The following is an 8,416-nucleotide window of genomic DNA, read 5'->3' as shown; positions in this document are numbered from 1 at the left end:
TTGACACCTTCACACCACAAGCATTTAGTTAGGGATAGCAACTCATTTGAGCTTTTTAGGCCAATTTTGACCCTACTAACCATTGATACTCAAAGCCTTGGATCCTTGCTCTTGTCTTTTTATTTTTATTTTTCTTCTTGTTTTTCTTTCTATTTTTCTTTTTGCTGCTTTCTCTTACTTCAACAATCAATATTTTTTATTTTTCAGAGAATCAATAATATTTCACTAAATTCACTGTTCTTCAAGAGCCAGTATACTTAACTTCAATATCAAATATGCACAGTTGATTCATACATTCAGGAAGCAAAGATAGGGCCACCACATATTAAGTAATTGAAATAACTCATGATATATCTTGAAATTTTGTGCATTTTTACCACCTCTTTTTCAATAAATTTTTCTTTTAAGATTGCTGAGGGATACATGAGATATCTTATAACAAAACAAAGAAAATAAAATAATACTAAAAAGTACTATATCCTAAACGTGATCATGCACTAGAAGAGAAAACAAATAAAGTACAATGAAAACATAAATGAAACTGGCAGAAAGGGAGAATGAAATGTGACCACCTCAGTGATGGCGGCTACTACTCCCCCCGGTGAATCCTCTGGAGCGTTTGAGCTCCTTTATGTCTCGCCCCTGTCTCTGTTGCTCCTCCTTCATAATCCTCTGATCTTTCCTTATCTGATGAAGGATGACAGAGTGATCTTGATGCTCTATCCTCAGCTGATCCACATATGAAGTCAGCTCCCTAGAGATGTATTTAGTTGATCCCAATATTCATGAGGAGGGAAGTACATTCCCTAAGACATCTCCGGGATCTCAGGTGGAGGCAGCTGAATAGGCTCGTGCTGTGGTCTGTGTGCAGGCTCCCTGACATTCTCTATCCTTTTCCTTGCGATGGGTTTGTCCTCCTCAATGAGGTTGTCTCTTGCTGTGCGAACTCCAGCTGAGTTACACATGCCATAGATAAGGTGGAAAAACTCTAGCCGTGTTTGGGTGGAGGCGTTTTCCGATATCTTGTTGATCTCCTGAGGAATGACCTCATGCACTTCCACCTCATTCCCGAGCATGATGCAATAAATCATTATTGCTCGGTCAATGCTAACCTCAGATCGGTTACTTGTGGGGATGATGGAGTGTTGGATAAGCTCCAACCATCCTCTAGCCACAAGCTTGAGGTCAAGCCTACCCAGTTGGTAGGGCTTGCCTTGTGCGCCCTCCTCCATTGAGCTCCTTCCACACAGATGTTTGCAAGCACTTGCTCCAGTCTTTGGTCAGAGTTGACCCTTCAAGTATAAGAGTGTGGGTCCCCTTACATTCGAGGCAGCTGTAGCGCCAATCTCACACTTTCTGGGCTGAAATCCAAGATTTGTTCTCTAACCCTGGTTCACCAGTTTTTAGGCACTGGATACACACTGGTGTCGTGCTTCTTGGTGACCCAAGCATTGGCATAAAACTCTTGCATCATTAATGTTCTAACTACTGAAATTGGATTGGCCAGAATTTTCCAATCTCTTCTCCAAACTTCTTGTTGGATCTCCGGATACTCATCTTCTTTGAGCCTGAAAATTACCTCGGGAATCATCTTTTTATGCCTCACCACTTCATAAAAGTGATCTTGATGTGCCTTGATGAGGAATCTCCATGTTTTCCAAGGTTCGGAGGTGGAAGCGGGGGCTTTTCCTTTTCTCTTCCTTGAGAATTTGCCAATTTTTGGTGCCATGGAGAATAGGAATAGAAAGCAAAAAACGGAGCTTTTCCAACACCAAAATTAAGGACTTTGCTCGTCCTCGAGCAAAAGTGACAAAAGAAAAAGAAAATAGTAGGAGAAGAAAGAAAAGATAGAGGGGAAGGCTTAGGAGGTTTCGGCCAAGTGAGGATGAACGAAGGATGAAGGGGTATTTATAGGGGTTGGGTGGGTTAGGGATTTGGCTATATGGGAGGGAAATATGGGGGGAAAGGTTTGAATTTGAAGTGGGTGGGTTGGTGGGAAAAAGTGATGGGATTGATGAAGGGTTTTGGGAAGAGTGTGTATTGAGAAAAGGGAAAGGTGATTGGGATGTAGGGTGTAAGAGGAAAGAGAAGGAAGGGAGTGAATGATAGGTGGGGTAGGTGGAGATTCAGTGGGACCCACTGGCTTGAGCTTCAAATGCGAATCACCCTGCCCCTGCCTGGGCATTCAATGCCAATTCTGGGCGTTGAACGCCAGGTAGGGACACTTTTTTTTTTTGAGTTTGTTGGGGCATCCAACGCTAGGTTTAGGCGTTGAACTCCTAAAGGGGACCAAGTAAATGGCCCTGGGTGCTCCATAGGGGGCGTTGAATGCCAGCTTCCTTCCATTACTAGCGTTGAACGCCAGCAAGCTCTCCTAAATGGGTGTTGAACGCCCTTGCATCCTCCCCTTCTGGCGCTGGGTGCCAGTTCTGGCGCTCAACGCCAGTAAGGGGCTCTTTCTAGGGTGTTTTGTTTTCAATCTTAAGCGTTTCTATTTCTATTCTACGTGATACTCATTATCACAAACATTAAAAAGCAAGGGACAACTATGAAAATTACTAGAAAATAAAATAATGTGAAATCAAACTAAAAATAATCGAAAAGAAAGAAAATGAAAATACTATACTGATGGTTGAGTTGCCTCCCAACAAGCTTCTTTACCGTTATTAGCTTGATGGACGGCTCCTTTGTGGAGGTTGACAGGGGCTCAGATATTCGCCCCTCATGGTGAACTTCCTTCCTGTGCTCTCGTGGATTAACTCAACATGTTTGAGAGATAGGATCCGGCTCATTGTGTGTGGAATGACTGGACTTTTAGTGAAGACAACTCTCATTCCAGGTGAGAAGTCTTCAGTTAGAATCTTCTTATTCCTCCAGCCCTTAGGTACCTTCTTCTTGGTGCCTCTTTCTTCAGTAGATGGTAATGGATGCCCAACACCAAACTTAGGTTTGATGTTTGGGGGATCTGTATGGCTCTGCACTAAAAGAGAGGGCTGAAACACTAAGTGTTGTACAGTGGTACCTCCTTTATCTGATGGAGAGTTAGGGTTGGGGATCTTGAATAGGATGTGATCCTCATGCAACCTCAGGATTAGCTATCCTTTCTCCACATCAATCAAGGCCTTCACAGTAGTTAGGAAAGGACTTCCAAGGATGATGGAGTCTTCTCTATCCTCCCCTGTGTCTAGTATCATGAAGTCTGCCGGGAGGTAAAGGCTTTCAACCTTCACAAGTACATTTTTCACCATGCTATATGCCCTTTTCAGGAACTTGTCCGCCATCTCCAGTGAGATCTTGGCAGGCTGTGCCTCTTGGATTCCCAGCTTCTTCATCACAAAGAGAGAGACATTAGATTAATGCTTGAGCCAAGGTCGCACAATGCCTTCTCAAAAGTGATAGTTCCTATAGTACAGGGAATAAGGAAGCTTCCAGGGTATGGCAGCTTCTAAGGCAGCTTCTTTTGGACTAAGGCACTGCACTCTTTGGTCAGTACCACAGTCTCATCTCCCATTATAGTCTTCTTTTCAGAGATCATACTCTTCAAACACGCCATGGAAGGGGGTTTCTTATGGGTGTGCATAATGACGCTCTTGGGTGTGCATAATGACGCTCTTGGGCTCCTCCTGAGCTTTGATTTCCTTCAGTTCCTCTGTAGCAGGCGCCTCCTTGGGTTCGACCTCAGCTTCCATAGTGAAAGCCTTGCACTCTTCCTTTGGATTCACTTCTGTGTTGCTTGAAAGGGGATTTCTGATATCCTTTTGCTCAGCTGACCTACCTGTATCTCCAAACTCTGAATGGAAGACCTAGTTTCTGCCATGAAACTGTGAGTGTCCTTGGAGAGGTTAGAGACTATAATAGCCAGGTAAGAGAGGTTCTGTATGGGTGTCTCCACCTGCTACTGAGAGGGTTGGAACGGTCTGTTGTTGAACCTGTTCTGGTTTATTCCACCCTGATTGTTGCTAAAGCCTTGTTGAGGCCTCTGCTGATCTCTCCACCAAAGTTAGGGTGGTTCCTCCATCCCTGATTGAAAGCATTCGAATAGGGATTGTTATTGGAGGTTCTAGAGGAGTTTCCCATGTAGTTCACCTCCTCTATGGTGGTCCATGCAGAGTCATTAGGTCCACTTCATACGCTGACTCTAGAGAGTAAGAAGTTGAGCTCTGCGCTCCACTCAAGTGCTGGGAGATTATGTTGATCTGTTGGGACATAAGCTTGTTCTAAGCCAGGATGGCATCCAGAGTGCTAACCTCCATGACTCCTCTCTTCTGAGTAGCCCCATTGTTCACAGGGTTCCTCTCAAAAGTGTACATGTATTGGTTGTTAGCAACCATATCAATGAGCTCCCGTGCCTCCTCAGGCGTCTTCTTCATGTGAAGGGAGCCACCAGTAGAGTAGTCCAATGACATCTTGGACATCTCAGAGAGACCATCATAGAAGATCTCTAACATGGTCGACTCTGAGATCATGTCAGGAGGGCATCTTCTGATTAGCTGCTTGTATCTCTCCCAAGCTTCATAGAGGGATTCTCCCTCTTTCTGTCTAAAGGTCTGTACTTTCACCCTAAGCTTGCTCAGCTTCTGAGGTGGAAAGAACTTGATCAAGAATCCATTGACCACCTTCTCCCATGTATCTAAGCTCTCCTTAGGCTGGGAATCGAGCCATATCCTTGCTCTGTCCCTTACAGCAAAGGAGAAGAGCATGAGCTTATAGACCTCTGGGTTTACTCCAATAGTCTTGACAGTGTCACAGATCTGCAGGAAATCAGAGATGAATTTGTTGGGGGTCCTCCTATGGGAGTCCATGAAACTGGCAATTCTGTTGCACTAGAGTGACCAGTTGAGGCTTAAGCTCAAAGTTGTTTGTACCAATGGCAGGTATGGAGATGTTGTGCCCATAGAAGTCAGAATTAGGTGCAGAGTAAGATCCAATGACCTTTCTTGCATCTCTTCTAGCTTCTGGATTAGATGCCATTGTTGTATCTTCAGCTTCCTGCTCAAGAGCTTCCGTGAGGTTACCTCTGGCTCTGTTAGCTTGAGCTTGCTGCAAATGTCTTCTTAAGAGTCTCTCAGGTTCAGGATCAGGATCAAGAAGGGCTTCTCTATCCTTATTCCTGCTCATAAACAAAAAGAAAGAGACCAAGAAGAGTAAAAGAATGGAGTCTTTATGTCCGAGTACAGAGAACTCCTTGTGAGAAACTCAGATAAAGAGAAAAGAAAATAAATATGCCTTTTATTTAAAAAGAGTTTTTGAAAATGAAGAGGGAGAAAGAAGTTGAAAATTTTCAAAAAAAGATAAAAGAGAAAGAATTTTTCGAAAAAAAGGAAAGAGAAAGAAGAATTAAAGAGAACCTAACTTTTAAAATAAAACAAACAATGAACTAACAAGAATTGAAATTAGAAATATGAAAGATTTGAATTTAAAGAAATTCAAAATTTAAAAAGAAAAAGTCAAGACAGAGAAAAACAAGATAAGATAAGTTTTATAAATTTAAAGATTTTAAAATTCAAATTTAAAAGAAAGAAAAACTAACAAAATACTAAACTTTTAAAATTTAAAATTAAATTAAAGATAAGATAACAAAATTTTGAAATCAAAGAAAAAGATAAGATAAAAGATTTAAAAATCAAACAAAAGATAAACAAGATAAGGTTAAAGAAAATTAAATGAAACAAAAAGAACACTAAAAAGACACCAAACTTAAAAATTAAAACCAAGATAAGAAAAAGATTTTTTAAAATTTTTGAATTAAAATTTTTTTTCGAAAAATTAAAAAGAAAGGACAAACACTAAACAGACACCATACTTAAAAATTTTAAAATCAAACAACACAATTTTCGAAAATTGAAAAGAAAAAATACTAAAAGACACCAAACTTAAAAAATTTTAAAATCAAATAAAAGAAAATAACACAAAATTTCGAACACAAAGGAAAGAAACCAACAATAATTTTTGAAAGATTTAAGAAAAGAGAACTCAACAAAAATCAAAAGGACACCAAACTTAAAAATTGACATAAGACTCAAACAAAAGAAAATGATGACTAAAGAAAATTTTTTGAAAAAGATATTTTAAAGAAGGTTCGAAAATTAACAAGAAAGCAATCAAAAGAAAAACTAGTAAAAAAGGTACCTGATCTAAGGAGCAAGACAACCGGTAGTTTGTCAATCTCGAACAATCCCCGACAACGGTGCCAAAAGCTTAGTGCGCAAAATTGAACTCGCACAACTTCTCCGGCAAGTGCACCAAGTCGTCTAAGTAATACCTCAGGTGAGTGAGGGTTGATCCCACGAGGATTGTTGGATTGAGCAAGCTGTGACTATCTTGCAAATCTTAGTCAGGAAAATCGAAAGGTAGTTATTGTTGTTGAGTGCGCATAAATAAGAAAATAAAGAAAATAGTAAAGAATTGATATAGAAACAATAATGATAAAATAGTTAAGCATTTGGAGATGCTTTATCTTTCTGGATTAATATATCTTACAGACTAATTCAACAATGAATAATTATTCTATGGCAAATCTATAAGTGATTAACTCATGTCCTCTCTGATAAACCACTATTTTATGGTTTATTTTGTATTGAATTGAGTGGATTTTGTCAATTATTCTCCCACGTATTCATGTAAATTGCATGTTTTTAAGTTTCCTTCCTAATTTTGTGCTATGATTGAAAACATGCTTCTTTAGCCATAAAATTACTAATTTTTAATCCTTTCTTATTACCATTCGATGCCGTGATTTGTGTGTTAAGTGATTGCAAAGTTTATAGGGCAAGAATGGCTTAGAGGATGGAAAGGAAGCATGTCAAAGTGGAAGGAACACAAGAAATTGAGGATTTGAAAAGCTGGAGTCGACGCGCACGCATGGACGATGCGTACGCGTGACTGGTGCAGCAGAAAAATGACGCGCACGCGTGGATGACGCGTATGCGTGGCCAGTTCAATATCCATCGACGCGTACACGTAGATGACGCGTACGTGTGACAAGCATCACGTGCCTCAGTTATGAGAAAATGCTGAGGGCAATTTCTGGGCTGCTTTTGACCCAGTTTCAGGCCCAAAATTGAAGACAAGAGGCTACAGAGTGGAGCTGGAAAAGGGATTCACTATTCACTTTTCATTCATTCACACTTTAGGTTTTAGATGTAGATTTCTAGAGAGAGAGGCTCTCTCCTCTCTCTAGGTTTTAGGGTTTCTTTTAGTTTTATTTCTTCTCAAATTTAGATTTCTATCTTGCTTTAATTTAGTTTCTCTTCTACCTTTTATTGTTCTAGTATCTTATTTTATCTTCTCTTGTTGATTTCTTTATTTTCCCAATTTAGTTTATGAACTCTTCTTGTTAGATTCAATTTTCTTTTAATGCAATTTGAGGTATTTCATATTTATTGCTTCTTTCTTTAATTGTTGGTTATTGATTCCTTGCATTTGTTAATCTTAGATTTTACTGTTTTTTGTTACTTTTCTATGCTTTTATTTTGTGCCTTCCAAGTGTTTGATAAAATACTTGGTTGGATTTTAAAATAGATTTTTATGTTCTTGACTTAGATTGATTAATGAGAGACTCTTGAGTTGTCAAAGTCTCTTGCTAATTGGTAATTGAAGATTACCGGTTAGCTTGAACTTCACTAAATCTAGTCTCTCCCTATGAGTTGACTAGAACTTGTGAACTCAAGTTGATTGTATGCACTTGACTTTGCTTCATTGGTTAGAGGTTAACTAAGTGAAGGAAATTTACATTTACCATCACAATTGACGATGATAATGAGGATAGGACTTCTAATTCTCTTTCCTTGCTAAGAGCTTTCTTAGTTATTAGTTTATTTTCTTGCTATTTTACTTTCTTGTTTCTTATTACAAAACCAAAAATATACTTTTCCATAGCTAATAATAAACTACACTTCCCTGTAATTCCTTTGAGAGACGACCCGAGGTTTAAATACTTCGGTTAATTTTATTGGGTTTGCTTAAGTGACAAACAATTTAAACGTTTCCCGAGGATAATTTGTTGGTTTAGAATTATACTTGCAACATGATATTTTTGTGAAATCTTTACCGACATTTTTTCCTCCGTCAAGTTTTTGGTGCCATTGCCGGGGAATTGCAAATGTGTGCCTTGTTATTGGTTATATGTTAATATTGTAAATATCTTGATTTTTTGTGTGTTTTTTAGTTTTTGCTAGTTTTAGAACTTTATTTGATTACTGATGAATCCATATTTTACGATATATTTTGGTTTGATTTGAGTGGATTCAATCACATAAACCCACATTTATTCACCTAAATAGCATGCTTTTGAGATTTCTTCCTAAATTGTGCTTGAAAGTGAAAACATGTTCTTTTGTGCTTAATTTAGTCAATTTTATTCACTTTAATCCCATTTGGTGCCTTGATGTATTTGTTAAGTAATTTTCAGATTTTC

The 8,416-nt window shown here is 38.9% G+C and overlaps 1 non-coding gene across 1 annotated transcript; it reads left to right on the top strand.

Annotated features, from left to right (window-relative positions):
* The first annotated feature begins 4,464 nt into the window (after window positions 1-4,464).
* LOC148562657 (small nucleolar RNA R71) lies at window positions 4,465-4,568 on the top strand. The gene has a single exon (XR_015888087.1). It is a non-coding gene; the product is annotated as a small nucleolar RNA R71 (small nucleolar RNA).
* The last annotated feature ends 3,848 nt before the right edge of the window (window positions 4,569-8,416 follow it).

This window comes from Arachis ipaensis, chromosome B6 (genome assembly GCF_059453495.1).
Source record: "Arachis ipaensis isolate K30076 ecotype BB chromosome B6, ASM5945349v1, whole genome shotgun sequence".
Lineage (NCBI taxonomy): Eukaryota > Viridiplantae > Streptophyta > Magnoliopsida > Fabales > Fabaceae > Arachis > Arachis ipaensis.
The sequence above is the reverse complement of the archived record's forward strand: the minus strand, read 5'-3'. Positions and strand labels throughout refer to the sequence as shown.